Source organism: Ooceraea biroi, chromosome 3 (genome assembly GCF_003672135.1).
Source record: "Ooceraea biroi isolate clonal line C1 chromosome 3, Obir_v5.4, whole genome shotgun sequence".
Taxonomy (NCBI): Eukaryota; Metazoa; Arthropoda; class Insecta; order Hymenoptera; family Formicidae; genus Ooceraea; species Ooceraea biroi.
The window spans coordinates 12,848,235-12,876,200 of record NC_039508.1 but is presented as its reverse complement, the minus strand read 5'-3'; positions in this window follow the sequence as shown (position 1 = coordinate 12,876,200).

Genomic DNA, 27,966 nt, shown 5'->3' with positions numbered 1-27,966 from the left:
CTCCCCGTGAAACGAGGAGTAAGATACGGCGACGCGCGGGTATTAGACAAAGGCGTGATTCCGGGACCGCCGCTCGTCGAGGCGACGAAGACGGACTTTCGGAGGCGGCCTAGAATCGAGAAGCTGGAACGTGTATCGAACACGGAGACGCACCAGACGAATCCGTGTTATGGTTTCGACAGAGGAGGATGCACGATGAGCACGAGGGAGAGAACGAAGGGACGAGGTCGAGCGAAAGGGACGGTGAAGCGAGGGAGAGAACGAGAGAGCTAGAAAGAAAGAGTCCATTCTGGACCCTAGCGCGGGAAGAGGACAGCTCCAGGCTGTCTCGGATCTCGAAGGAGGGAACCGGCTCGACGGGAGTGGAACTCGATAGTACGACCCTCGATCCTTCGGCGACGGCCGGTGCGACGAGGACGGCGAAAGCCAGAATATAGCTGCCGCGGCAGGAGGTCTGTGAGGGCATCGAGTTTAGGCGCTGGAGGGGAAAGGCGGAGGCGGCGGCGGAGGAGAGAAGAAGGAGAAGTCGGATCCGCGTGGGAGGGGAAGGTGTGCGGTAACCACGTGGCGAGACAAGGAGCGCCAATGCGAGGAGGGACGAGGACGTAGCGAGGTCTCTCCGCATTTACGAGCGCGGTGAGGTCGCGCTGAGGCCGAGCAGGAGAGGCACGGCGAGCGGCGCGCGTGAGGGATCGTTCGGTCGATCCGGAGAGGGGCTTGGCGAGTAGGAGAACGGACGTAAGGGGGCCCGAGGGGGGTGCTTATCGGATCATAGCATCGCGAAGCTCGCACGTACGGGCGACCGCAACACCGAGGGATCGACGCAGGAACCGAACGGCGACGCTTCGGCTTCGCGTGCACTCGTGCGGCACGATCATTCTCTCTCTCTCTCTCTCTTCCTCCCTGACTCTAGTCTGTTTCTCGACTTGGGCATCGCGTCGTTGGACTCGAATCCGATTATGCCTGTAGTCAAATGATAGCGTCGTCGATCGAAAACTTTTCTCCCCGCGCTCGTATTACGTTTGACCGCCTCGGGCACCGAGTGTTGGTTTATGATGAAATTCATTTCGAATGGAATCTCGTAGAATTCTATATTAGAATTATATATATTTGTTGACCCGTGTTTTATTAATCACGCTACAAATATTTGCATCGTTCAGTGAAACGTATAAAGAGAAATATTGAAACAATCTGCTTCACAATAATTTATACCAAGCAACATTAATTCTATTTCTCATTACTTGTTTCGATATTATATAAATGTCTACACTCACATGTAAAAAATGACAAAACTTTCATATATAGTTTATAAAACTATCTAAGCATATTTAAAAGTAGTTGATGCTTGATTACATAGATTACATAGAAGAATGAAATCTCCTTTCGTTCTTACAATTTGTAAGCCAATACTTTTATCTGAGGGCTGAGGGTTAAAGATTATCTCGTCGACCGACCAGAGACCAATCTGATTCGTTTCCTAAACTTCGAGATGCTAAAATTTTTCACTCCCTATTTGCCCGAGAACGAGAAATTCCGTGTAGTGTCCGCCCGTTATTTTCGCGTGGCGAGGGAAGCTCGCCACGGCTTTAGCTGCCAATAAATCAACAAGTACCTCCTGGGTCTTCGCAGTCTGTTGCTCCCGCATTGGTCGGTTATAGACAACCAACGATGCGTAGCTTTAACTTCGACATCCATGTGTACGCAGACGCGTGCGCACCAACACAAACACTTGGACAGAAGCGACTTCAAGCAGATCGCTTGAAAAACGAAAAGTAGACAGATTCGCACGAGTGTCGTGATTTATATTTGGTTAGCGGTTCGCGCGCGAAATTTGCCGTTCACAGGGAAAAGTTTGCCGGATCAGGGCAGGCGGGAAGGCGAATGGAGGGAAGCCGATGGACCGGAATGGCTCGATGGGACAAATCGATCTTTCCGAATTGTTTATTTTGCGTGCACGGTATTTATGGTGTCGACGTCCGTCTGTCGATGTTACGAGGATACTTGCCTCTCCATGAACGTGATTTATAACGCAGGATGTTTGCGACCGGCATTTCTGCGCTGAACATCTCTGCGCGTGACGAATCGAGCTAAATTAGAAGGTCTTGAAATTAGGATGTGTTTATCCAATATATTTTTACGCCCTACGCTCAGTTGATGCAGTTTTTAGTTGAACCATAAAATATCTTCAAATCAATTTGCATATATAAATTTTTCCTGGCTTTCGAAAGTGATTTTTAGATTAGCTAAATGCTTAAATAGCAAAACACTTATGACGATCATTCTAAGGATGATTGATGATGACAATGATGATGATAATGATGATGATGATGGGAGTGAGTACAATAAAAAGCCAGTGAAAATATAAATCTTACTTTGGGGCGAAAAACTCTTTTAGTTATAGTAAATGTTCGCTTAAGCGAAAAGTGTTCTAGAGGGTCTAACATTTATACGAATGTGGTTGCACTCAAACTAAAAGTTTTTCGGATTTTAGTAAAAGGAGGCTTTACGAATTCGCGACCCCTGATCACAGGTTGCGAGCTTGGCAAACGTGCGTTTCCTGCGAAACATCGTCCTACCCAATATTCAACTGGTCACCTGTTGATCGCGAGGCACACGAGTTCCCTGTATGTCGGAAATAAAAACAAATTTGATGCTTCCGGCTTTTCGAACGAATCGCGGCACGAGCTGCCGCTTTTCCTCGTGTTATGACGAACAACGTGCGTACAGTCACGAATATTTTTTCCGGGCGCGTCAGATAATGGCTCGTTATGTCTTGTTGGTAGAACCCCAAGACAGGAAATTAGAAACACGCGCTGCTACAGCTGAACGTTAGAATCATCGAGCGCGATAATGATAATTGCTTAGAACCACAAATATCTTAAAATTGTTGAATGGAAAATTTTGGGGGTTACATATAGAATCATAGGGTTTCTCTCTTTCTCTCTCTCTCACATACACACACACACACACATACACACATACATATACATAGCTTTATATATAAAAATTTTCTCAAACAGCTACATATTTTTTTCTGTTTGATGAAAATTGGATAGTGCAACTCCTTCTCTCTTTTATACTCAAACCAATAAAATACATTTGTATTGTTCCGTACATTGTATGCGCAACTTTGAAAGCCGCGTATACAGGAGTCCCAACAAACGCGAACAACGGCCTCTTTGTAAAACGGATAACAAATTCGTCGACGAGTTGTCCTCCTTCGATGCTCTTGGGAATTAAGAGCGTTGTAAGAAAGTCTCGCACGCTTTAATTACCATTCAGGCCGGAGGGCCGGAGGGAGGACTGGCTCATGCAAGTATAATTTCCTCCCGAGTCTCGCACTATACTCTCGAATCATTCCTCGTCCTCCCCGCCTCTTTCTCTCCTGCGTCTGGGCTTAGATTGACGTTCAGGAGGTACGATCGTACATCTCGCAGAAACGGAAAGGCGGATAACGAAGAAAGCGGTGCTCGCGCTTAATCGCTCGCGATGCTCAACGTGTTCGACGATGACACTACGCGCCCACGTGCAACGTGCTTTAAATGAACTCGTTTGACAGATGTGATATCGGCATGTAACTCGACGCGCGGTCTGTTCAGTCAGTCGGGGTAAATGGAAACAACGGAGCAACAAACGGAAAAGGTGGTTCGCGAGTACCGCGATACGTGATGTTCCTATTGGATGCGCTTTGGGCATGTGAGGGAACGCGCGCGCGCACTCGTGTGAGCGATGCACGTTGTTCGTACTTTTCACTTGGTGTACGATCTTACGGCACGAGATGCGTAAGCCGCACGCAATGAGATACGTTCGTTAATGCTGGAAAGTAAGCCGCACATACTTCCGCGGTTTTATAATAAATCTTGTTACGCAATCACAGCTGCGTGCGCGCGCGCGGCGATAACGCATCGGCGATGTGATGCCGCGCGTAGAAACATCTCGCCTTGCGCTGCAGCTTATTGCCAAATGGCATGATTAATTTTGTAGAAAGCAACAATCGAGTTTCACTCTCCTCCCCACTACGCGCCGATCCCCGCTTGCCTCCTCGGCCTCGGCTCGCTTTGATTGTGAGAATCGAGATTGAGGGCGCGTAGACGCGCGGCGATAGACAGTTTCCATGTCCTCCGCTAAAATCCACAAGCGTGTGCAAGCAATCAATTATAGGAGAACGGAAAAATTCAATTTTTCATCGGCGCCTCGCACCGTAATTACATTGTCTTGCGTGTAATGAGCGAATGCGCGGCGTAACTGGAGTTTGTGGAGCATCGGTCATTGCACCGCTCATTAAAATTCGGAGATAAATTAAAGCGGGAGAAAATTGAAGGGAAGTTAAGGAATCTTAATGAAACCGCAAAAAGAAAGAAACAGATCAGAGGGATAACTTTAATTATCGATAATTAAAGTATCGATAAACGGTGGAATTAATGGTACCGAAGGTGACGTGTTGCACGCGTACCGCGGCCGAAAAGGACTGACGCAAAAAATAATCTAAAAGGAGAGAAGCTCGTTTCGCCGCTCTCGTGCATCGCGTCCCTAATGATCGCGTGCATCACCGCCGAACTTTTTGCACGCGAGTGCACTCGCGGTTATTCAATCAATCCGCGACCGCGCGCGCGTTCATCTGTCGGGGGTGGGCGTGGCCTCTAGACGGTATCATTTATTTAAATTATCATTCGTGAGCGATACGCGCTTCCATCGCGAGCGGGAATGGCATATCCGGAGATGCAGCCGAGTGTGGCGTCAGCCTTAGCGCGCCCGGTTACTGCGCGCATCGCTGATGATGCATGAAATTATCAGCGGTTAAATTTGCCTATGGTCGTCCGAGCTTACAGGCGTTATGACGTGTTCCCAAGAGGCACGTTATCGTTATCGCGGCTTGAGCGCAGTCGATGCGGAGGCGATAAGCGCCGAATTTTTCTCGATCCCGCGAAAATATTAGTCATTATTCTCTTTGCTTATCGGACGTCTACGTCGTTGTTCCTCGCGAAGTAATGACACTGACATCACTCGGGCAACGATGAATCACGTCTAAAATTGTCGGTAACGAGTATCCTCCGTATTTGGCGAACGTTCGCGACGAACCGCTTGTACGTTCGATTGATTCGATTGAATTCGCGAGTTTCCTGTTGATCGCGCGCTCGCGCTTTATTCATTCTGCGAGTGAGAACGCGGATCCTCCAGAGCTGGACGCAACTCGCCTCGAGGGACGCGACCGGAAAATTATAACTGGAAACGGATACAGATAATTTCGTTCGTAATTGCTGCGTTATTACACGTAGTGAGTTATGGCGTAACGAGTCACTTAAGACGAGCGGCGTACGTATTTCTCGCGGTTTACGCTCGCGACGCAACAATGTTAATAGACGCGGGGGGCGATAAGGCCATCACGAAATTGCATTCGTCTTTCCCTGCATAGGCGTGTCTCGCGAGCGCACAATTTATTTAAATTATCGCTGACGGTGGTGGGCGATAGTTCCTCAGCGACGAGTGAGAACGCGCGGCAGTTAATTAATCCGTTCGTCGCGCGCGCGGAAATTATCGACGCGAATAAAGAGAGGAAACGGGTTGCATTAATATCAGAGCGCGTACAATATTACTATATTCGGCATGATAATTTGAGCGATATTCGAATATTGCATCCGGCAAAATAGCTCGGCATAATTAATTCCTTACGGTGTGTTGGTGGCGTGTTGCGTAACTTTTGCATTATTATAGAGCGGCTCGCGCCGCCCGCGCTGGCTCGTACACACGTGCACACGTACGTGTAACACGTTACACGGGAAAGATGTGCATGCATCATAACGCCTGTACGAGCGCTACGATGTCAGACAGATATTTCTCTTTTAAATAGGGGTAACAATGATTAGTAGATAATTATAACTTTTAATCAATTAAGAGCGAGCTTTGTATCATCGTTGCAGCATGAGGCACTATCATTCGCGAATGGTAATGTAAATAAATGATACGCCTAGGAGCCACGCCCATCGTAGACGATGCTCAATCCCTCTCGGCGATCTTATCGGCGCGCGTTCGCCGCTGGAAACGCGAGCGGAGTCGAAAGGAAATAAATCGACCGCCGGTGCTTCGCGCGCGATGCTCTCCTCTCTTCTGCCGTGTGCTAAACGCTTCATTTAACGGTTTAACGTACGCCGAGCGTTGTAAACAATGGCACGATACCGACGTTTAACTGCACGCCGCGCGCGCGATACGTCGTTTTGTACGATTTTATGCGCCGATTCATTCTCCAACCACATTTAGCGTAACGTGAGCGTGTGCGGCGATTAATCGCTCTGAGTGCGCTAATGACAGAAGTTTACAACATTTTCTGCTGCTTTGTGACAAGCGACAAGAGGGATATCGCTCGAAAACTAACCGTAACGCATTATTCGTTTGAGGAAATCCAGTTTCGGGAAAAAGGTGGAATTTCCAGAAGAGGACATGTCGAATTCCGAAGAACGTGACGTTGCTTGCTGAGAACGGTCTAGGCTCAATTTCTTTCCGCCCTTTTTCCGCACGGGTCGTTAAACCGTCGTGGCGCCAATTTAATGGAGTAGTCGGGCGATCTCTATTACGTGCTGTTCTATACACGCGATCGGTACAGAGAGTACACGATGACGATGCGGATCGCGGCTGGCCCGCTGCCAATGGGAGTTCCAGAGGGTTCAGCCTCTTCGACCCTTCCCTATCTGTATCGTCTCTCCCTTTTACTTCCTCCCCCTTTTTCTCTCTTCCTCGTTCTCTGCCTCTTTACTCGTCGTAGTCGATTTTTCGCGATGCACCCAATATTGAGAACGCGCGTAAACTCGACACGATCCGTCTCGTTTGCGCCGCACAGCTGCTGTAATTTCGGCGGATTTGATATTCGGATGCTCGGATATCTCGGACATGTGCGATCGCCAGCCGTAATAAAATCCAGGCCATACACAGTTACAGTTTATTAGGACGTAAATTTCGTCGCGTTCTGTCATTGCTAAACCGTTGACACTAATTTGGCATTTCGAGTTTGTAGCAAACTTCTGATCGCGTAATCTTGATTTTGATGATTACGGAATCGAAGAGAAATTTCGCGTTCGAATCTTTATGCAAATGTAAATAAGTGAAATATGTAAAAATAAAACCTGAGAACGTGGTAGCACCTATCGATCGAAAGCGGTCGATAGTAATTATTGTAGCCGCGTGTGAATTATTATGAACTCGCGGAAAAGAGCGTAACTCGAGACTCGAGAACGATGTCCGCATCATCGTAATAGTCTTCCGAGAAAATTTCCGCGCAAATAATGGATGGCAGAGACTCCTGAAAATCATGTGCGCTCCGTCGTAACGTATGGCGTTGCGTTGCGCATAAATCGGCCCGCATTTATGCATGCGCGCGTCGCACCGGCGAAATTGCATTCACGTGACAAAAGGGCTGCTGCACCTGTAATCTAAAATACGCGCCGGTGGGCTGGTAAGTACCAGCATGCGGACCGTCACTTTTGCGGTGGCGAGAACGTTCGAACGTCGATTATTCGCAGCGGGACACCCTCATCGTCGCCGGGTCGGACGCGTCGCCGCGGGCGAGTTCGCGCGGAAAACGCCGGAAGTGCGAGCTGAACGAGCTTGGTAAGGTAGCTCGAAAGTCAGTTTTTTTATGAGCGGGATACGATGCCGGGCTATCGTGGCTGGACGGCATGGCAAAGGTTGGTGGTGGAAACGGGGAAAGTGAAAACAGGGTGGCGGTGTAGTGGTGGGAGGTTTCGAAACGATCTCGCTGAATCGAATTGGACTGCGCAGAATTGGCGGTGATTTAAATTGGCTGCCCTCTCGACCTGCCGTTTAACCCATTTACTAGCAGAGTCGTGAACGGGCTCTCCCCCTCTCTTTCTCCTCTTCCTCCTCTCCCTTTCTCCCTGCCTGTTTCTCTCTATCTTTTTTTCTTCCTTCGTTCCGTCCGCCTCCCTCTTCTCTTCCTTCCTGCGCCTTCGGCACCTCCATCCTCTCCCTGCTCCACTTCATCCTCCTGCGTCCTCCCGCACCGGTTCGGCCGTCCTCTTGTTCTCCGAACTTCGTTGCCTGTCAGTCGCATTTATCCTCTTTGTGGCGCGGTTCGATCGGGCTTTTAAAAGCTGCAGACGGGGCGCGATCAGTGCCAGCCGACGATGGAGGAGGGAGAGGGTTGACTGCTTTTTCGGATCAAAAGGGATCCACTCTCTCACGAAGTAATCCGGGCTGTGCTTCAGCTCCGTCGTTAGACCTGTTGAGTTTTAATGCACGCATGAGCTATTGTTGAAACTCGCGGGAGATGGGACGCTTCTCAATAACCTTGTCTGAGTTTGTCGGAAAAAATATGTGAACCGGAAACGTCACGATTAATTTCAATTGCGTTATTATTTTCGGACGGTATGATATTGACCAACGATCGAACGACAACAGCTGATTTGAATAGATTCTAAATACATCTAATTAAGATGGATGGAATGATGAATGAGAAGATTTCAAAGGATGGAGATTTAACAAAATATCGCAGAGAGAAAGATTTAAATTTTGATTACCGTAATTATTATAAAATCCGTGCACGAGTACTCACTGTATTGTTGATCAGCAACTTTGCTTCTTATTGTGCTTAATTAATCTTAAACTACGTATTACATACAAAAGAACTAGAGAGCATGCTTGTTATAAGAAAGTCAAAGAATTTTCTTCTTTTATGGGCGGCCCGTCTGTCATAAAAATAAATATCTTTGGTAGCAAATTAAATGAACGGGGGGTTGAGCACCGTAAAAAACAAGGAACTCGTTATATGACTGCCGCATCGCGCAAATCGTTATGCGGCGGATAAATGCACAGTAGGGTCCATCACGAGGCCGAAATTATCGGCTATCGAATTCCTTCTCGCGAACCTGTTCTCCTAATTGAATGTTTAGGATGAGGCTCGATCACGCAGGAAATGGCGATTGTAGCATCGTGATCTAGACATAACGGGTCCAACGTAGAACCGTTTCGAGTTTCGCCGCGACGGTATTTACACATTGCGCGTTTTTCGGTGTGTTAGTATCAGATGGGAACAAAGTTGGAAATTATCGCGGGATGATCTTGAATAAATCACGTGTGCATTTTAGCATACAGTGCATACTCCCATAAATCGCACGTACCGCGCCATTGAATGAATCACTCCTGCATGGAAACAGGACAACTAATTTAGCGTTCGAGCAATAAGAAGAGAGAAACAGCAGCGTCAGCTGCCGCTAACAAACACGCTGTTCTCATTTTCTTCCTTCCTTTTTTTTCTATAAAAATGTGCGACGCGGGCCACTTGCTGTGACGAAATTTCATTAAATCAGCCGCCGATACCTAGAGCGCGGGTAAATTGATATAACGACATTTCGGTACATCAAACTCAATTTCAAGCCCCGATGGAGTTCGTTTAACGAGATTTTAATTAATTAACCGATGTAACCGTTCCACGCGACAGACTCACGTATGCGCGGCTCGATGTGTCTCGTTTCCTAAGAACACGAGGGGCGCGGCTCTCCATTCCTTTTTTCTTTTCGGACGGTAGAATGTGGCGCAGCGCAGGTAGCGTAGAAAAGTGACCGTCGGCTTTCGCACGCACCGAACAATCGATTCTCGAACGACGACATTACCGGCGATGGCCAATTACGGCGCGACGCGTCAATTATGGATGGTAACGGGAAATCGACTTTTACTCCCGGCGCAGCGGGCGACGTAGACAAGGGCGATTAAATCCTGCTCTTAACGTCTTGTTTCTTACTTTACGAGACGCGTTTTGAGCGATTTCCGACGCGACGAGGGACGCCCGAGGGTTTCACCGCTGCTTCGTTCTCGCATGGGGCGCATTTTTCCCTTCTCGGAGCGCCGAGGATAACGGGAATAAATTCGCGAACATATCCACGCGATCGGAAGCATTAATTGTCATTCACATGCTATCTCTTGTTCCAATTATGTTTTTCCTGTTTTAAATAAGAGAAAAAATGCGATGAAAATAAAACGGTTTGGTCTTGGAAATCATTTCCCTTCACGTGGTCGTTAGTTAAAGAAATCGTGTGAATTTCCGCGCGCTGCGACGCCTCGTCGCGAAAATCGAATCGGAAGTGCGTTAATTAAATACAAGCCGCAAAAAGTGGCGAGTAATTTTGTTATCCAGCGTTGAGTGAGGACCACCGGTCGGCGCTTCTGACAGGTATCGGCTGTCGATGCTCTCTCTCTCGGCACGGCCGTTACGTTTACGGGCCGTTGATTGCGCAAACGGAATTAAAGCCCATTTGCTGAGCCCATTTGGTGCCAATTACGGAGCGTTGTGACGCAAACGGCTACGGGCAGCTTTGTAACGTCAACCTGACGTGCGGACGGACCGCGAAACAGCACTGTTATTCCGAAAAACAGCGGCAACGCGTTCTCATTCGATCATCGGCGGCGCCGCGATGCGCGTCAACGCGACCAAATAAAAAGAAATCCATCCTGTCGCGCAGGTAGATGATAGATATATTGACACAATCGGAATCGATTTAACGAACCAATTAATCGAGACGTGCATCGATTAATCGGCCCTGCTGCCTGTCCATCGGGCGGATTATGCAATGTCGCGCTTAAGGCTGAAACGTGCTTCGAAGCGAGCAGCGCGGAGCGCCAAGCGCCCGGCATTTCTCTCTTCCCGCTTTCACAGCGATAATTCTCTTCGAAGCGGCTCGTCGCGCGTTACTCATTCACCGCCGTGATTACGACGACGGTTAATCGCGGTTCGCGCGAGCTTCGACGCAGCTTGTCACCGTTACATCGCCGAGTGCATCGTGGATCCGCATGCACGTCACTGCAATTCATTACGACGGACGTCGCGATGGCGTTTCCGCTTATTGTCTCTTCTCTGCCTCGCACTCGCGTCCGCAGTAACGTAGATGTACCCGCGGGATCTCTGCAACCTTCGGCAAAGATCGGTCTTTTACTGCCCCTAGACAGGCGCAATTTAATTCCTGGTGTTTCCGGTGGGACACGCGTACGGAGAACCGGTATTTTCCTTGCTTCACGATGTCCAGATTTCACGTGATTAATAACGTGTAATGCGCACGTGTAATGATTTAGTGTCAAATTAGAATATTAAAGACGGCTTGCAAAGTAGTGGAAAAGTAGGAGAAAATAAATGGCTGCGTCCATGCTGACTCAAGGAATCTACTTTTATTTTTCTTTCTTTTTTTTTCTGAAGATAAGCGCTCGGATTTATGATTGAGACGTACGCGTAATACGAGCGCATACTTGGCGATGCAGCACGTAGCGCGCGAAAGAAAACATTAAATTCCGTCGATAAAACGGCACACGTGAGCGAGTCGTGGCGGCGACCGGCTCGCAAAACGTGCGCGGAATATCGCGTGCATATTTTTTCGCGAGGATTACGTCACGTTCGTCGTCGGGACAATTTTGGAAGCGGCACGGGAAGATTCGTTCAATCGCAACGAGAAATCGATGCCACTCTCTCTCTCTCTCTCGTCGCGTCCTCACGTGACGTGCGTGTATGTGTATGAGTGCGTTATGCCGGAGAAATAATTGCGCGCTAATTTGGGTCCCGCGTGCGATCGAGGGAGTATGGAAAGCCAGAGCGTAGTCGTTTAATGGAATTAGTAAGGCACTCGGGCGTGCGAGAGGGTGCTCAAATAGAAACTAACCCCCGAGCCCCATGGTGTTTCGATCTGTTTTGTCTCCGCATCCACCCTCGGCATGCCCGGTAATCAATCTTGTCTCTTTTGCCGACTCTCACCCGCTACAGCTCTGTTCTCGCATTCCGCCTGTTCCTTTTTCGCCATTTTTAATTGGCGTTGTCCACTGCGGCGTACATCGTGTCTATCCGAAGTAAAAAGGCTCGCGGATAACGAAAATTGCGTTTTAAAAGCGACACGTTACACACCGACTGCGACAAACTCTCGCCGTGGAAAGCGTTGCCCTTTAATCGAGCGATATTGACTTTTATCTTTTTGCTGGGGAACTTGCGATATGCTTGTGTCCCTCTGCAAAGCGCGTGCAACTGTTAATTCTTCGTTGTATCGACACGCGGAATGATGACCGCGCGAATGAAATTGATATTTAATTAAAATGCAATTTAATCTTTCTTGCGGTTTCGTCGCTACATTTTTAAGCTGTAATTCTTTTTACTGTGACAGCGTTGTAGTTGTAATGCTTTACGATACATCGGCATCATGAGATGTTGCTCTGCAAGATCATTTTAGGCAGTTTCGTCGCATGTTGATCGAATAAATTGGCATCAATTTCGTGTTCGTGCCAGCAAGGCCGGACATCATGAAGATACGATCTCTGCTGATGATATCGCCATCGATATCATCGTCACACCCACAGAAAAGATTTCTGGACTTAATGCTATTACTCTTTAATCTATCATAAAATAAGATCGCTATAGCGACAATCATATTTATTATTGAAAAGAAGCATATTTTAATCTTGAATAGAAAATTCGAAAATCTAGATTAAAATAATCTTGGTGCTATCTCATTAATTTTCTCAGAAGGATTTAGATAAAAATTTGTAGCAAGTTCAAAATATTCTTGATTTAAGAATATCGTGAGATCTAAAAGACATCTTATTCTATTCTTGTAAGAGAATTTGTAGAATCTGCACAAAACGGCCAATATTTATGTGTTGCAATCGAAAATCGGGAGTGTTTCTGTTATTTACAATGAATAAGTGCAATACTCTAGAAGAAATATTAAAAGATATGGAAATGTCTTATCTCGAATCTTATTTCTCAAGTAAGTATATTGCATATACTTACTTACATTTCCATATCTTTTAATATTTCTTGTAGAGTATTGCACTTATTCATTGTAAATCTTTCCCGATTTTCGATTGCAACACATAAATATTGGCCGTTTTATCGGAATAAAGGACGCAGAAGCGCCGAGTCGACGAGCGACTGTGAGAAAATGATGCGTCGACATGGACAAAGCCTACTATAAAGTGGCGCTAATATCAAATTATTCTACATACAAGAATATATAAGCATAAATTTGTATATGTTACTCTTGTCTGAAGACAGTAAGACAATCTTATTTAATTCGAGAGAGAAGAATAGAAATTACTGATTTAAATTAAAAATTGTTTTATTTTCATATTTTTTATACTTGTAATACGATTAAATTAGTCAAGAATATTTTTCGTCTTGTTACCAGAAATCCTTTCTGAGGGTGCAGTCGTTGCTTGATGACACACGAGGAAATGATAAACGCGGCGAAATCTAGAGCGGCTCTTTTCAATCGCGCCTCGCACGCTCCGTACAATCTTCCTATCTAGGTCAGACGTGTGACCTGACTTACACTTGTATACGTGATACCACATCGAGAAACGATGCATAAACATACACACGTGCTGCTAAACCTCCGGGTGTACTTACGACGCGGTATACGCGATCCATTTGAATAAAAAGCGTAATGCTTTAAGACCAACTTGGAAAGTCTACTCTTCAAGAGCGTTCCATAAAGTTTCTAACCTTCAACGTATTGTTGCTCAAATTAGAACTTGACGGTTAACGTGACCATGAGCTCTCGCGCAAGTTTTTTCTGGAAACGAGTGTTTCCCAGTTCGGAAATAATTCGCGAACGATTCGGAAAGAATTTTTCGGATCGCAAAGCAGACTTTCGAAGGTTCACTGGATATCCGTTTTTCCGCAAAAGTAGACTCGATTCTCTTTGTGCGCTCACAGCGTGCGTTGTTTCCGCTCGAGCGTCTGAAGGATACCGCGTGCAGATGTACACAAGCAAGTGCAACTATCCGGCACAACGCGCATGTAAGTGCAGCGAAATCGTCGTCATAGCCGACGATGCATTCGTGCACAAACACACGCGTAAATCCGCCCTTGTAGACGCTTGCATGTGCATGATGCGGATGCACGCGGTTTACGTTCACAAACGTCCGCACACACGTGCACGTTCGTCCAGGCGCGCGCGCGCGGCTTGTGCAGGTATGTGGCAAGCGCAAGGTCGTATCGGGGTTGGGAATTCGAACCATGAAGGGTTCCCATCCCTTCGTGCTGCGCCAGAATTCTGACACTGCTCGGGCCAGGGGGAAATACCCACTCGCAGAGTGGGAGAGACGTAGGGAGAAAGGGAGGAAGCGAAGGAGGGGGCACGCCGTTTCGTCCCGTTCCGAGATTATCCTCCGGGAATATCTAGCGGGTACTTGAACGAGAATGTATCGAGTAAAACGGGGAATAGTCTCTTTTAAGCCAGCATGATTTTTCAGATGGTGAGTAGAGAGAAATGAAAGTTGATAGTTGTGAACATACAACATTTCCTTTTTGAATGAAAATAAAAATAGCAATATATAAATATAATTATGGTAATTAATATATCTTCGTGTTTGAGATAAGTAATTTAGATAGATAAATTAACAAGTATAACGATAACGCGATGAATATTAATTAATATAAATTGCACGTTAGGTTTTGATTGAAGAAATTGCTGCTTATGAATGAAATGGGTTTAATTAGAAAACTCATCGTGAAGATTCCCCGCAGAACGAACAGTGACGTTTTAATTTGGTCACCCGTTATATGCGCCGACCGATCTGTTCGCGTAATATTATAGTCCGGTGAGCAGTAATCTAGGTTACGCCCTCCCCTCGATTCATAAGAACCGCGCATTCGAGTGGGAGAGAGCGTGATTTCTCTGCTTCTCTTTTTCTGGCTCTTGACGCCGGCTCTACCTCTCTTTCCCTCTCTCTTTCTCTCTCCGTGTCTCTTCTTCCGTCAACACAGTTTCCATCGTCCTTTCTTTTTTTCCCTCGTTTTCACCTCTGTCCCGGTTACTCTTCTTCCCTCATCTTTCTCTTGGAGGAGGTACGATCTGCTTGGAGGTACGAAAGATTATTTCGAACGCAGATAATCGATAGGATGCGAATTGGTACCGCAAAATCCGACTTGCAGACGGAAAGAAAAAATTGGACGAATCGTTTAATTTAAATTGCATAACAAGAATTTTGTTCGTATTATTATCTTAACAAAAATGATGTAAAAGACAAAACGTTTTTCTTTTTTTACATAATTTACTGCTATCTCTCGTTCGAGACATTTTATGATATTCTCAGGACAATTGCATCTGTTTTTGCGAGCTCGCGGACATTACAGCGCGTCAAATTAAAGCAATTTTATTGACAGGGAGGTATTCCTTCGGTGACATACAGCGTATTGCCGAACTTTGAACTCCGCTCGTACATGTCACAAGGGACTCCTCTCCCATCCCTGTCTGTTTCTGCCCTTACAAATGAAAAGTTGTTTGTCCGTTCTCCCAAAATTTAAATTCAACTCGCGATATTATTCGCGACACACACAACGTTACGCTGTCGACGACGGTGATTCCGTGTGTGTTTTTTGCTCGTTATCACTGCACCAGAACTTCACAGTGCGCCCATTTATTCTCTGTCCCCTCTCCCTCCCCCACTCCCTTCGTACCGTTACCTCCTCCTCGCGTTAAGTACACGTATACGTGCCAGATATATTCGCCTCTCGCTCCTTTCGTCCCCTTTTCCATTCACAAGGGATTAAGTACGCGCGTGTGTACGAGAAAGGCCGGATGCATCGAGCGAGAGAGAAGCGAGAAAGAGACAGGATGGGGAAAGAGATAGGGATGCGGATCACGGACCCAAAGAGAGAGAAGAATACTGGGAAAGGGAGAAAAAGAGAGAGAGAGAGAGAAGCTGAGCGCTCTCCGAGAAAGTCCGACCGATGAAAGAGGAAAAAGGAGGCTGCGAAGGTCAGAGGGGGACGACGGAGTGGGAACGAAAAGAAGGGAGAGGGATGCGAGGACCGTCCGCTAACTGTGGGAATTTATAATTGCGTTTCCCTGCGTGGCAAGAGGACAAGAATGGATACGAGAGGGTGGATTTCGGTTTAGAGAATTGCGATTGTCTATCACAACTGCAAGAATGTTGCCTCGCACGGAAGGGAGGAGGTTCCGTGCTTCATATCGAGGAGCTTAATAAGATGTAACACACGGTTTCTCGCCGCTTATCGTTCTGCTCTCGCTACGAATCTTCCCCCGAGGGGATTTGTTTACGCCAGTCACGAGAGACGCCAGCCGGCCAGCCGCGTTGCAGTTGCTCGGTTCGGATCGTGCTGAAACATTCGCGGAATAATCCCCCCAGTAAGAAATAGTAACGCTAATCGCGCGGGGTACAACGACCCGATGAAAAGTAGACTGCGGCTCCGGCGTGTATGCGTTTCAATTAATCTTGCGCGGGGTATAAATCATCAGCCGTATGAATGGCCATTAGTTGGCCTGAATTAACTCGCGCGATTGGGAGATCTGGAACGCGCATCCCGGCGCAAATGCATCATTTCAAGATATCGGCTCGTGAGCATGTGTGTGCAATCTCGTTTCGCGTGATTAGTTTACCTAATTCTAATGACAAAGTACCCGTACCGTTTCTAGCGTTCGAGAAGCAGCGTGTGATTGTTAAAACCCTGCTTACAAATTATTATCGTTGAGAAAGTTGGATTTTATGTAGGTTTTCTTGTCAACGAAAAGCATCAGTCCAAACCGCGTCGATCTAATAACGTCTAGCGTTCTAGCGTTCGAGAAGCAGCGTGTGATTGTTAAAATCCTGCTTACAAATTATTATCGTTGAGAAAGTTGGATTTTGTGTAGGTTGCCTCTTACGGTTTTCTTGTCAACGAAAAACATCAGTCCAAACTGCGTCGATCTAATAACGTCAGCGTTCTAGCGTTCGAGAAGCAGCGTGTGATTGTTAAAATCCTGCTTACAAATTATTATCGTTGAGAAAGTTGGATTTTATGTAGGTTGCCTCTTACGGTTTTCCTGTCAACGAAAAACATAGTCCAAACCGCGTCGATCTAATAACGTAGCGTTCACGCAGGTGTGATGTTAAAATCCTGCTTACAAATTATTATCGTTGAGAAAGTTGGATTTTATGTAGGTTGTCTTACGGTTTTCTTGTCAACGAAAACATCAGTCCAAACCGCGTCGATCTAATAACGTAAGCGTTCTAGCGTTCGAGAAGCAGCGTGTGATTGTTAAAATCCTGCTTACAAATTATTATCGTTGAGAAAGTTGGATTTTATGTAGGTTGCCTCTTACGGTTTTCTTGTCAACGAAAAGCATCAGTCCAAACCGCGTCGATCTAATAACGTCTAGCGTTCTAGCGTTCGAGAAGCAGCGTGTGATTGTTAAAATCCTGCTTACAAATTATTATCGTTGAGAAAGTTGGATTTTATGTAGGTTGCCTCTTACGGTTTTCTTGTCAACGAAAAGCATCAGTCCAAACCGCGTCGATCTAATAACGTCTAGCGTTCTAGCGTTCGAGAAGCAGCGTGTGATTGTTAAAATCCTGCTTACAAATTATTATCGTTGAGAAAGTTGGATTTTATGTAGGTTGCCTCTTACGGTTTTCTTGTCAACGAAAAGCATCAGTCCAAACCGCGTCGATCTAATAACGTCTAGCGTTCTAGCGTTCGAGAAGCAGCGTGTGATTGTTAAAATCCTGCTTACAAATTATTATCGTTGAGAAAGTTGGATTTTATGTAGGTGCCTCTTACGGTTTTCTTGTCAACGAAAAGCATCAGTCCAAACCGCGTCGATCTAAATAACGTCTAGCGTTCTAGCGTTCGAGAAGCAGCGTGTGATTGTTAAAATCCTGCTTACAAATTATTATCGTTGAGAAAGTTGGATTTTATGTAGGTTGCCTCTTACGGTTTTCTGTCAACGAAAACATAGTCCAAACCGCGTCGATCTAATAACGTCAGCGTTCTAGCGTTCGAGAAGCAGCGTGTGATTGTTAAAACCTGCTTACAAATTATTATCGTTGAGAAAGTTGGATTTTATGTAGGTTGCCTCTTACGGTTTTCTTGTCAACGAAAAGCATCAGTCCAAACCGCGTCGATCTAATAACGTCTAGCGTTCTAGCGTTCGAGAAGCAGCGTGTGATTGTTAAAATCCTGCTTACAAATTATTATCGTTGAGAAAGTTGGATTTTATGTAGGTTGCCTCTTACGGTTTTCTTGTCAACGAAAACATCAGTCCAAACCGCGTCGATCTAAATAACGTCTAGCGTTCTAGCGTTCGAGAAGCAGCGTGTGATTGTTAAAATCCTGCTTACAAATTATTATCGTTGAGAAAGTTGGATTTTATGTAGGTTGCCTCTTACGGTTTTCTTGTCAACGAAAAACATCAGTCCAAACCGCGTCGATCTAATAACGTCTAGCGTTCTAGCGTTCGAGAAGCAGCGTGTCATTGTTAAAACCCTGCTTACAAATTATTATCGTTGAGAAAGTTGGATTTTATGTAGGTTGCCTCTTACGGTTTTCTTGTCAACGAAAAGCATCAGTCCAAACCGCGTCGATCTAATAACGTCTAGCGTTCTAGCGTTCGAGAAGCAGCGTGTGATTGTTAAAATCCTGCTTACAAATTATTATCGTTGAGAAAGTTGGATTTTATGTAGGTTGCCTCTTACGGTTTTCTTGTCAACGAAAAGCATCAGTCCAAACCGCGTCGATCTAATAACGTCTAGCGTTCTAGCGTTCGAGAAGCAGCGTGTGATTGTTAAAATCCTGCTTACAAATTATTATCGTTGAGAAAGTTGGATTTTATGTAGGTGCCTCTTACGGTTTTCTTGTCAACGAAAAGCATCAGTCCAAACCGCGTCGATCTAATAACGTCTAGCGTTCTAGCGTTCGAGAAGCAGCGTGTGATTGTTAAAATCCTGCTTACAAATTATTATCGTTGAGAAAGTTGGATTTTATGTAGGTTGCCTCTTACGGTTTTCTTGTCAACGAAAAACATCAGTCCAAACCGCGTCGATCTAATAACGTCTAAATCGCGATATGCATGCTGCATTTTACCGACATATGCTCTTTGTTCTTAACCGTTTGAGTGCCAAAGAGCACTCGAGCCTTTCTCGAGTTTCAAGTGCGTGTTATAAATAATGACAAACAAGAGTAAGACTTGATACGCTTTTTACATTTGACATTTATCAAAATGGAAGAAGCATCGATGTAATAACAGCTAGTCAAGTTCTGACAGGATTACGACAGGAAGTAAGCGCATCAGCAGTATCGATCATCAAACCTGCTGGCGGCGGTGCTTGCTTGGTACCCTTCGCATACGTTCTTGCGACCGCCTCTGGCGCTCAAATAGTTAACAATCATCCAACATGACGGTGGAGCACGTTACGTAAATCCGCGATCATTGGTCCCCTGATTCCCTTTTCCGCCCAGTCGCCGGCAGTGATTTAACGGAACACGGACCAACGCGGACCGAGAGCGGGACGTAAAAACTGCTCGTTCAATCCATATATTTTTCATAAGCTTTCGCGCGCGCAGCATTGTGTGCAAATATGTGGGGTGCTTCTCGCGTTTCTCTCGCGGACGTATCCGTAACTCCCAACGTGCGCGGATCTCCGCTCGCGCGCGCACGGAGTGTTAATAAATCTCGCTGAGGGGAGAGAACAGGGGGAGGACGGCTTTGGAAAGGAACGCGGTGGAAGGAACGAGTCGCGGCAATGCATGCCGCCACACATGACGGGACGCGAAGAGGCGGCATCGTTTGCGTTCGTTCGATCGGTTCATTAACGTCCGCCGCGGTTCCGAGGCACATGGAACTTCCGCGGCGTGCCTCGCGACTCGAGGGGTCTTCGTATCGCGAACCGCCGGAATTTCTGCATATAGAGAGGCGAGCGCAATCGATTGCGAACAGTACGTGTCGCGGATGTTTGGATATCCCGTTTGGAAATGCTGCGATCGCCACGCCCACGCGAGTATAAAAATCGGAAAAATCTAATAGATGTACTGAAAGAAGAGCTTGTCATAAACTTTCATAGAAGTGCCACACAACTGCACATTTCGTATGTTCGTAGTTTGCTGTTTGCAATAATTTTTTCTCGCCTAAAGTTTAGGTATAAAGGATTAAGGAAATAAAATCTTTCTTTTGTTTTCACAAATTAAATAGTAACATCTTTTCAAACAGACGTTAATCTTTGTACGTATCGTTACAATCGTGAGTCACTTCAAAAGATCAATGAAGAGTTTCAAGCCATTCGATGTAAAGAAGGAAACCAAGCACGTTCTCCGATATCGTGAAGGATGAATTAGCATTTTCCTCGATGGCTTATCAACGGCAATCGTTCGACTTCTCGCGCGGGCGTGCCCGATCGTAAGTTCCGAGCGCTATCGTGCGAGCCGAGTAGCAATAATAAGCCGCTTTACGCTGCGCCTGTTACGCGACCGGGTATGCATATGAATGAGGTCTCAATGAACGCACCCATCAAGAAGGGGCGAAGGAGCAGGTTTCGAGGCATCTCAGTGATTACGTACTTACGGCAAGTCCGACCACGAGTCCTCTGCAGAAGGGAATCCTGGGAGAGTAACGAGTGTGCCATAAGGTCGCCCGAAGGCGGAGAACAAGCGCTGTAAAATTATGCGGGATGACGAACGAGACGACACGTTGTTGTGGGACCGTCGGGAAAACGCAAGGAGAGACGTGGGAGAGAACATTCTCGGGGGTTTGAGATTAATTTAAGGGTTTAAACTAATAAAACAATGCTAACATAGAGACAAGTTCAGAAGAACTTGGAAAGATTTGCTATGTCAGTTGTCTCGGAATTTAACTGTATATGATGATAATCAATCCATGTATCAATGACATAATGATAAATTGTATCAACTAAACTAGGTCGCGATTATAACTAGGAGATTTTTGTAGAATAATTTTTGTTGCGCAGCTCTCATCATTGCAGAAAGATGCTCACGATATCGGATATTGTCTCGGCTGATTCCGCTCGTGAGAAAGCTCGAGCAGAGTCCTCCCGTTCTTTTCTCTTCTCGTTTTTGACCTCCTCGTCGAAAGGGGATTCGGCAGATCGTGGGGAAATTCGCAGATTCGGGTGTGAGTGACATGTGTCAGGAGTTGCGCCGTGGATGGCGTACCCTCGGGACCGGGCTGGAAGTTAGGCCACTTTTTCTGCTAGTTATACACATGCGGAGAGACAGTCGTCCCGGTCGCATTGTAATCGTTCTAATACCGATCGAATGTTTCTTCTCCGCTGGCGCCTGCTAAAGTGGAGAATAGATACGATTCCGGTACACAATGTCGCGTAATTGCAAGTAGACGGGTCTCTGAGAACTCGTCGCTTCCCATCCTTCTATCGTTGCGCGATCGTGACATACGATACGTGGTGCTATGTCTTACGTGCACGGTATTATATAATTTCCCAGATGCAAACTTCTAAAAGCGACCAGGAACTAATTAAGGGGGGAGCCTGCTTTAGAACGTTGAAAATAAGGTATAATTTTACGAATTTTTTTGGAGAAACTATACAGCGGATCATTATAAAACTTTGATGCATTTATTAGTACATGTTTAAAGATAAAAAAATTATTTTTTTATTTGAATATATCGCCTGTAGAGGTCGTCCTGGAGGCATCTTAGTGCAGCCGGCATTGTAAATTGGTGAGCATTCTCCTGCCTCCAAATTTCATCCAAACTGAAAAATTGAAATATTTTCTCGTTATTTATGAATTCCCATCGTCGATGAACCTTTAATATTCATAAAAACATTAAGTTAAACAATTATTTTTGCATGAAAAAGTTCAACAACTTTGCCTAAAAATCGTACTTTTGTGTTCTAAGCTCCACCATTTTGGCACTTTTCAACTTTTTTCTTCTCTCTTTGGTTCATCGACGATGGGAATTCATAAATAACGAGAACATATTTCAATTTTTCAGTTTAGACGAAATTTGGAGGCAGGAGAATGCTCAGCAATTTGCAATGCCAGCGACGCGGCTGCACTAAGATTTCTCCAGGACGACCTCTACAAGCGATATATTCAAATCAAAAAATAATTTTTTTATCTTTAAACATGTACTAATAAATGCATCAAAGTTTTATAATGATCCGCTGTATAGTTTCTCCAAAAACAATTCGTAAAATATACCTTATTTTCAGCGTTCTAAAGCAGACTCCCCCCTTAAAACGATGTAGTTCAAGTATGGCTCGTAAACGATCTGGAATGGCTTAAGATTGACCGTTGATCCTGAAATTATTTTCATCCGAGCAACTTCTTTCTCGCGTTCTTTTATCTTACCGTAACACGCAAACAGCTATTGACGCGCATGCAATGCAATTATGGTAAATTGCAGGAAAAAATTGGAAGTAAAGATCAAATTTTTAAACGTATTATGGACATAAAGGCGCATAGATGTGAGATGCGATTTCATAGTTTATGTTGTAATTCACGTAATTACTCTTATATTATAGCTCACTTGGATAGGTTGCAGGGTTAATTGCTAATGCGTGGTAAAGTGTGAACGGTATAATGGAAAGTAACAAGCTCACGTTTATATATCTCACGTTTGCAAATTAGACCTTCAGCCATCGACGAGCGTACGCCATTGTAAATCTCGGAACCCTCGAGGAAACCCTCGCTAGCGGCAAATAAATACAAGTAGCGCAGGGGTTGCCTCTCTCGTGTGATGACACTGGTAAGACGATTTGTAAAAAAAGGAAGCAACTTATCTTGTTAGAGTTTATTCTTCCTGTTTCCGTTCGAAACATCTTTTCCGGACGGTAACGTTTGGATCAACCTTAAATTTAACGCATCACTAATAGCAAATCTATCTTTACTCGAACGCGCGATCAAAGTTAAGATTTGCCATTTCTCGAGTTTGCAAAATATAAATGTCTATTTTATCCGTGTGTTTCTTGATGGTATCGACCTCTACTATATCATCGTCCGCGAATATCCCGACAATTTAATTATTCCATCCGAGAAAAAGCTCGCTCGGAATAAGCTATGCGCGTCAAGTGTCGATTGAACTTCATTTTGAATCGCTTGAAAAATTTATAACTCGATCAATTCTTACAACGATCACAGTTGCACATTTTGGTTCTGGCGCTCAAAAAACGCGAGATCGGGATCAAGAGCAAAGATGATTTATCGATGTGTCATCAGCAACATCTCTTGCATTTAAATCATGTAAATCATGTTCTACTTTTTATTCGATTTAACTTTTCAGGGTACAATGTAATAATATCATGATTTAATTATTATATTATATGACATTAGAGTAATTAATAATAATAATAATTATTATTAATTATTATTAAGTAACTAATTATTATTTATATCAATACTTAACAATTTATTCAGACATTAATGTTGTGTAATATTTTTTCCATTAATATCTTTAAAATATATAAAGATCCTCTTTCAGTATTACGAAAGTTAATAATATTTTTAGAGAAAACGAAAGGCATTTTTATAAGATTCATCGATTTATACTTTGATACATATGTCTATTGTCGGCTGACGTTTTTCATTCTATCAACACACTCGTAACTTTATGGCGCCACCGTGGGTCACCCGGTAGATTACCGTTCTCATGTCAATACGGTTATCGGACTACTCGAAGATAATAGGCCACTCGGCGAGTCGACTCAAGTGGGCGTGCGAGAGGCTTTACCAGCGTACAATTTCTTTCTGACGTTCCGTACAACAGTAGTTTTTAAGGACTCGTTCATAAAGATCATTTACAGAGAGTTACCTAAAGTAATACGCGAATTAATTGTGGATCCCGTTAATGCCATTTCATTCAATCGAGAAGTTTAAGACCCGAGATATTAATAAGATTGAAGTTTGTAAAATATCGCAATTAATTATATCTAACGACTATTTTTTAATACATCTTGCATCTTGCATGCAAACCAATCTCTTTATTCTTTGTAATTCAATTCAGCTCGGCGGTCGTAAAAGATAGATCGATAATTTTACAGGACCATCGCGACTCCTGCAAGATACCGACATTTCGAATAATGTCTCCCACGCGGTGTACACGGGCAGATTAAAAATTTGGCTGTGTTCTCGGCGGATGGATGAATATTTATAACCGCGTGCATCACGCGTGTCGTATTTACGACGCGTCCAGGCTAGAAATATGATTCAAAATGTCACGCGCGCATTTTAGCCGATTGTAAATCTTCGTCGGGATTCGCCGTAATTTAGCCCCGAGTTCGTCGCGACATTTCTCTCCCGTACGAAAGCAAGCGCGGTGACAATGCGCGAATCGTGATCGGCGCGCGAGGATTCTCGCGGAAGACACCTCGCGCGAACGGGCTTCGGCGAAGACTTGTGTGGGGATCCCCAAGCGTGCTTTATGTTGCGCCTGCAATGCAATTTTCGATGTACCTCGGAGTTATGGTGTTGACTGTCGGCCGCAGAGAAAAAATAATTTATCGCATTTTCACGGGGACACACGGTGCAACTAACGTCAATCATCCTCAGTTCGGTATCCGAGCTCCGGCATCCGGAGAACCGTTGTTTACGAGGGACGTCTCTGCTTCTATTTCTTCCTTTCTCTTTTTCTCTTTCTCTGATATTCCTCTTTGATATCCCTCGGCAACAGTGAAATTATCGCGAGTCTCAAACTCAACAGTGAACGTTCTCGCGAGCGAGTCGATGTAAAGTCGATAGCGGCTTGCACGTAGGAAGCCGATGGACGTTGCGGTGTCCCGGGGTCGGAGGTCGCCGGTGGCTCTACCACGAGTTGAGGGAATGTACGAAAGCAATAACTCGTTCCTACCGCGAAACCTGTATAATAGATGCCAATGTCAGGTCCGACGGGAACTCGGATAAAGCAGCAAGCGATGCCGATTTCGCGCCGGCAATGACAATCGTTTGTCTTTCTCTTTCCTTTTGCTGAGCGCGATGTCAATTACGAGCGCTTAATAATTACGCGAGTCATTTAGCGGAGATATTCGCATCCCGGCGAATAATTCCATGATCGGGTCGCACGCCGCGCAATTACGATGTATGAAAATCATTTCTGTAGGCATCTTGATTGTGAAGCTCTGAAAATATATATCGATTGAAATATGAATTACACATTTCTATCCTCGCAATGATCGATTATTCGCGCAAAGCAAAGAAACAAGTATCACAGCAAAGAATTTCTGGGACAAATTTGCAACGATCGTCAGATAAAGCCATCACAGGTTTACCTACGTCAAAACACAGATTGCGCAAAGTTCTCAACTAATCTGGAGTAATAATAACCTTTCCGCGCGGACTAAAATAATCGTCCGATCTAACGATTGTTTGTTTTATATAACGTACGGTTCCATCACGCAACCGGATTAATTTCTGAAAGTTCAAGCAGGGGAGCTGAAACTGCCGCGACGGGTTGCATGAAAGGCGCAGCGCGGAAGGCCGTAACGCGAGTTCGGAGTTATTCGCGCGCGGCGAGTATAATTCGCTCGCGCTCGCGTCGGAGCTTCGTCAGGCGCAGATTATACGTGCGCCACGGGCGTTTACGTAATTGTGATTACGTGTCCTTGCCTTAAATGCAATTCCCGTGCAGGCGTATCTCCAGCCAGCGGTGCCCGGTCTGGCTGCTGCTGCCCGGCCGCCTGCTCGTTCGGATGCGTGTCTCCGTACGTGCTTGTGTGTGCGCGCGTGCGCGCACACGCGTGCATACGCACGAAACGTATTACCGCATCGTTTGACGTGCGCCATTAGTTACAGAATTTTCTACGGTCGTCCGTGCCGGCCACACCGCGCATAATGGCGTATGCAAACTGGGTGGATAAAAAAAACCGGTTCCAGCGGCGCACGAAAGTCGTGGCCGGGACGAGAAAAATATCGTCGCTTCGAGATTCCGCTTAGCCCGATGCCGAGAGAGGATCGTCCGCCTTCCTTACGCCGTCGCTTTCCTCATTTCTGCCCCGGGCGCACCTCCCTCGGCGATCTACCCGTCCTCTCCTCCCCTCGCGTCAACCACCTACGCGACACACGTAACATCGCGACGACGAAATGCATTATTTCCCCGTTATCTTCGAATGTTGCTGAATGTTCGAATGCTGTTTCCATGGGAGATTTCCCGTAGAGATGTCTTTCTCTTTTTCTCTCTCATCCTTGCGTTCTGTCGATTCGGCGATGTCGGCATGGGAATTTATAACCGTAAATTGAGCGTTACAGCAGTTCCGTTATTTACATCATGATAAGTTTGATTTGACAGAATCTAGATAATGGAGGACTTGGGTTCAAGGATGAAGCTCACCGAAGATAAATCTTTATTCATCCTCTTCAACGCCAATTTCAATTATTACAGTTCGCCGTCGCGGTTCCGAGGTTCCGTTCGAACGCGGTTAACGTAATTTCGCGTCTGCGGAATTCTCGGCCGGAAACCGGCGCTCGCCCCCGCCCCTTCGATTCTCACTCTTTATCCACCCGATATATGGGCGTCTGTATCCGCGAGGAAGGACCCGACTTCAAAAGAAGGCATACATTATCCTCTGGCAGTCGGCCAAGGAAATCGGTCTATGTCTGGCTCGAGTTCGCTCTAGTATGCGACCATGCTCGTGATATTACGAGGCCACACGTGCAATCGTCGCACGCCGTCGTTGCGACTGGAGATTTTCGTAAATTAACGCGCGCTGCGGCAATCCTTGCCGGCCAACTAGCGTCGGGCTCATAAATAACGCGAAACAGTTGTTTATGGCTCTTAATTCGGATTAGAATGTGTTTATTTCCGCGTTGCACCTCGTTCATTCGTCCGCGCCTCGGACGCCTCGCGAAATTATTCGCCGTGACAGTCCGACATCTATATTCCATGGTGCCCGGTCGAAACCAATGGAGCAAACTCCATTTCTCTCTTCTAGTTCTGTTGTTCAGTTATGCAAATTATACATCAGTCATTTTGCACAGATCATTTTGCTGCACGACTGTCGTTCGTTTTTATATCCCGTGCCTTTACGAAACGACTGTAAGCGCTGCGGTTCAGCATGGCGCGTGATAAAATATGCATTTGCCGGGCTTGTAGCATCGATGATCCGAAAGACAAGCATCGAACGGCATGGAAATTTAAGGGGATCCCGGCAGGTTCTAGGATATATGTTCCACGCGGATCGTGTTTCCATTCATGTCTCGCGTGTCGCTTTCATTAATTTTAATGGCGAATCCGGCTTCCCTCTTTCTACCTTCTTCGTCGATAATCCCGTAGGCACTCGCTCGCCGAGTGCGGCGCGACAAACGCCGCTGTAGACTTTTGTCATTAAATCCACTGGAATTCCCCGGGAAAACGTATCTACTAAGATGACTAAAGACAGATGCGATCGGTATTAGCGTGGAACTCCTGCTTTACCGTTCTTTGTGCTGGCACTCCGTTTGTATCGCCGCTCGAATGGCGCTCAGATCTGCCGAAACGATAGCGGAAACACGCTGAAGCAGAAAACGCATACATTGTTGTATTTTACATACATTTGATAAAAATGTCAATTTCATATACAGTTAATTTATAATGTACCTTGATTTCTAGCGATTATTATTTTGATAGTGAAGCAACATTTCCGTAATCCTTTCATAATTGTTTGTACGTAACGTTATTCAGCTCCTACACACGGGAAACCTTGCCTGCGCGCCGCTACCAAGAACCCCATATAATCCAACGCGACGTCTAACGATGTAATTCATCTTACCTACGAGATCATGCGGCGCGTTACTAGCCGAAGAAATATCGCCCAATAAGACGTCTGCCGGACGTACGTCTCGACGTTGCGGCCCGGGAACGTTCCCATAAGCGTGTTCCATCTACGCCTATGGCGATGCCGTCCGTTCCTAGGAGGAAGTTTGTATATCGGCGCGAGATAATCGCGCGCGCGAGTTGATTAAGGACAGGCCTAGTGCAGGGAAGGCAGAAGCTCGCGCGCGAGGATGTCCTTATTTCCGCGGCAGGAAATCGTTTCGGACCGACGAATGAGCTGGTGGAGAGAGAAGTTATCTTATCCGGTACGGCCGACTACCGACTCGAACTGCCGCGCCTACTAGCTCTTTTATTGCCCGACTTTCTCGGCTTCTCGGCTGACTACAATATGGTGACCGGTCTGTCTGTCCCTGCTGGCGTGTTTCCCCTCGCGGGCGAGAGCGAGTCGCGCTCCGTCCGGATTTCATCGCGCCGGGACCGCGCGAAA